Source organism: Orcinus orca, chromosome 6 (assembly GCF_937001465.1).
Source record: "Orcinus orca chromosome 6, mOrcOrc1.1, whole genome shotgun sequence".
NCBI lineage: Eukaryota > Metazoa > Chordata > Mammalia > Artiodactyla > Delphinidae > Orcinus > Orcinus orca.
In genome coordinates this window covers 29,767,145-29,771,483 of record NC_064564.1, presented here as the reverse complement: position 1 = coordinate 29,771,483, position 4,339 = coordinate 29,767,145, and the positions used below count along the sequence as shown (strand labels likewise).

Genomic DNA, 4,339 nt, shown 5'->3' with positions numbered 1-4,339 from the left:
AACCCAGGAGCCAGGAGGGTCTTGCATCGGGATTCCTGTCCGTTGGACTGTAACGTTTGTGTAAGGAATCTTGGAAACAGTGGTAACAAGACTGAATTCGAACGAGCTTTAGGGTATTATGGACCACTCCGAAGTGTGTGGGTTGCTAAAAACCCTCCCGGCTTCGCTCTTGTTGAAAATGAAGATCCCCGAGGTGCAGCGGATGCTGTCTGAGAACTAGACGGGAGAACACTCTGTGGCTGCCGAGTAAGAGTGGACCTGTCCAATGGGGAAAGGAGAAGTCGACATCGTGGCCGCCTCCTTCTTGGGGTCGTCGCCCTCGAGATGATTATCGGAGGAGGAGTCCTCCCCCTCACCACAGATGTCCAAGACGGAGAAGCTTCTCCCGCAGCCGGAGCAGGTCCCTTTAGTAGATGTAGGAGAAGAGAGAGATCACTGTCCCAGGAGAGAAATCGCAAGCCGTCCCGATCTTTCTCTAGGTCTCCTAGCCGATCCAGGTCAAATGAAAGGAAATAGCAGACCACTTTGCAAGAGGAGTGGTGCACAGGAAATAACTTCATTTGACAGGAGTATGTACAGAAAATTCAAGTTTCGTTTGAGACTTCCGAAGCTTGATGCACTTTTTAAATGTTTTAGCTGTTCACATTTGTTTGTCTCTTGGGCGGTGACACATAAACATGTCATTCTCTATGGTTTGAAATGGGTCATATGAGGCATGTAATATGAAGAATTGTTTCTTTACAATGTTCTCTTAAGCAAAATTGAATTTGCTTTGAATTTTTGGTCTTGCCTAGACTGATAATAAAACTCTAACTCCTGCCCACCTAAAGTGTGATGTTTATTATTATGGAAGCAACACTGGCAAACAGTGAAAAGACTTTCTGTAGCTGGGATATGGTATGCAGCTGTAGTTAAGCAAGCAGTCTTTAAAAGGTGCTGTGAACACAAGCCAGCAGGTAGAAGTGAAAGCCGCACCCTTACCCTAGATTAGAGGTTTAAGAATTCCACTAGTCTTCACACTGGACAAGAGGTTGTCCAGTGAGTTTAGAATCTAAGAAGTTTCAAGGAAGTTAGTTTCCCTTTGAGTTAGGTCATAAGTCCCCTCTGTGATTGCCGTACATGAATACATAGCTCTTTGTAATGTTTTTTGGAAGTTGAGATGATCAAGATACCAATGTCTTGCCAGATGAAGAGTATATTGTAGAGCTGAACTTTGAGTTACTGTGCAGTTTTCTTTTTCATGCTGTCATTTGTAATATGTTTTGTGAGACTCCTTGGGATTAAAGTTTTGGTTCCAAAAGGAACAAAGAAAACAAAAAAAGGATCCACCTGCCAATGCAGGGGACACGGGTCCAAGCCCTGGTCCGGGAAGATCCCCTGTGCCGCAGATCAACTAAGCCCGTGGGCCACAACTATTGAGCCTGCGCTCTAGATCCTGGGAGCCACAACTACTGAGCCCCCATGCCACAACTACAGAAGCCCGCACAGCTAGAGCCCGTGCTCCGAAACAAAAGAAGCCACTGTAATGAGAAGCACGTGCCCGCAACAAAGAGGAGCCCCTGCTCGCCGCAGCTAGAGAAAGCCCGTGTGCAGCAATGAAGACCCAACGCAGCAAAAAAAAAAGACGATACTGGCCAGGTGATCAAGGGTAAAATTGTTTGTCACAAGTCCCGTTGATGGGGTGTATCCTTGATGTGTGTATCCTTGATGGTGTGTATCCTTGATGATGTGACCTGAGGAGAATGACATTTTTATCTCTGTCTGGATCTTCTGCCCCAAACCCCGTAACTCCAGCCCAACCATAAGAAAAACATCAGAAAACCAACAGACAAACAAATTGAGGGACAAAATACCTGACCAGTCCTCCTCAAAACTTTCAAGGTATCAAGACCCAGGGACGTCTGAGAAATGTCACAGCCCAGAGGAGACTGGCACAGAAAAAGGATGTTAGGGGAAAGCTAGGGAAATTCTAGTAAAGTGTGGACTTTAGTTAATAATAACGTATCCATCTCGGTTCCTTAGTTGGATAAGCATGTCGTACTAACGTACTAAAGTACTAACGTGTTGGAAATAGGGGTACTGGGTCGGGGGTCTACAGCACTCTGCACACTCTGTACAGATCTTTGCAACTTTTTTGTAACTCTAAGCTATTCTAAAATTAAGCAACTACTAAACAGAGATAAGAATGTTATTTCCCTGATTTGAACATGCCTGAGTTTGTTTTCATGGTCACATTTGTGCTATCTGGATGTGTCTTGGAATCAGTAGCAAAGGAGAGTTGCCAGCCCCTGGGAAGATGCGGCTGGTTTGCAGGTGGCTTGCTCTGGAGCTGAAGACCACGGTGGGAAGTCTGCAGCCTCGGGCTGCACTTAGAACCATGGGAGGGGATGGGCCAGCTCAGTTAGGGATGGAACGTATAAATAAAACTCTTTTTCTTTTCCATTATGGCTTATCACAGGATATTGAATATAGTTCCCTGTGCTAGACAGTAGGACCTTGTAGCTTATCCATCCTATATTTAATAGTTTGCCTCTGCTAACCCCAAACTCCCAATCCAACCCTCCCTCCCTCTTTCTCCCCCTTGGCAACCACAAGTCTGTTCTCTATGTCTGTGAGTCTGTTTTTGTTTCGTAGACAAGTTCATTTGTGTCGTATTTTGGATTTCACATATAAGAGAGATCATATATGTGTCTTTCTCTTCTGACTTACTTCACTTAGTATGATAATCTCTAGGTCCATCCACGACGTTGCGGCAAATAGCATTATTTCATTCTTTTTATGGCTGAATATATTCCATTGTATATATGTACCACATCTTCTTTATCCATTCATCCATCAGTGGACATTTAGGTAGCTTCCACATCTTGCCTATTATAAATAGTGATGCAATGAACATTGGGGTGCATGTATCTTTTCTTTCTTTCTTTCTTTCTTTCTTTCTTTCTTTCTTTCTTTTCTTTCTTTCTTTCTTTCTTTTCTTTCTTTCTTTTTCTTTCTTTCTCTCTTTCTTTATTTTTTTGTCACACAGTATGTGGGATCTTAGTTCCCTGGCCAGAGATGGAACCCATGCTCCCTGCACCGGAAGCACAGAGTCTTAACCACTAGACCACCAGGGAAGTCCCAGGGGTGTATGTACATTTTTGAATTAGAGTTTTCTCCAGATCTATGCCCAGGAGTGGAATTGCGGGACCCTATGGCAGCTGTATCTGTTCTCTGCACGTCTCACATCAACCACCTGCACTCCAATCCTTGCTCTCAACGTCATCTTTGGGGAACACAACCTGCGACAGGGACCTTGACAAGAAGAAATGGCTCAGGGAAAAGCTACCTGCACAGGGAGGAGATAGAGGCCATCGACCCTGGGGTGCGGCGGGGAGAGTGGGCACGGTGATTTGTCATTTCATCCCTGATACTCAGCCCTCCTGGCTGCCCCACTCTAGGTCACCTCAGGATACAGAGGTGACCCGGTTAGAGTCCCAGCCTGTGCAGGAATCTAGGGGCACCAGCGGGTCTGAATAATATTAGTGCAGGGTCTCCCCCATGGCACTGGGGTTATTTGGGGCGGGTCATTCTCTGCTGGGGGCCCCTCCTGGGCACTGTGTGGGGTTCAGCAGCATCCCTGTCCCCACCCATTTGATTCCAGGGGCCCCTTCCCCCCCCGTTGTGACAACCACAGATTTTCCCCAGACATCACCGAAGAACTGGGTGAGGCGGAAGCAGGATGGCCCTGGGTGAGGACAGCTGTGTTGAAGCAAGCAGCCTGGCTTAGGGCAGGGTCCGCCCCAGTCCCGTCAGAGCCTGCATTTAGAACTGCCCCTTCCCTCTCCCACCTCCCATGCCCTGCAGTGGTCTCCGAGACATCATCCCCGTGTAACAAATCACACCTTCTCAGTTTACTGTCCCTAGCACCTAGAAGAGTGTCTGCTATGTAGTAGATGCTTCCTAAATACTTGCTGAATAAAGGAGTTGAATAAAGGGATGAGTGGATGAATGAATGAAGGTTACCATGGAAGGAGGGGGGAGATTCCCTTTCTGGCTCTCGGGGGTTGGGATATCAAGTGAAAGATCCATCCTAAATAGGCTGACCAGCCTTCCGGGGTTCCCCGGAAATGAGGGTTTCCCCACAGTTCCAGCGCTCAAACCTGAGCGGTCCTGGGTAAACTGGGGGCGGGTGTTGGTCACCCTGTGTAAACACAGTAACAATTGCAACTGCAATAGCAATGGCCGAGGACCTCTACGGTCTTATTGACCAGGCCCAGTTCTTTACCTGGCGGGGAAGGGTGGGCCGGGATTGGAATTCCGGTGATGCAGGGTGGGCGGGTGAGGGCACACCCCGAGC

The 4,339-nt window shown here is 47.3% G+C and overlaps 1 pseudogene; it reads left to right on the top strand.

Moving 5' to 3' along the window:
• LOC125964855 (serine/arginine-rich splicing factor 3-like) lies at positions 1 to 818 on the top strand (annotated as a pseudogene).
• Positions 819 to 4,339: the final 3,521 nt, after the last annotated feature.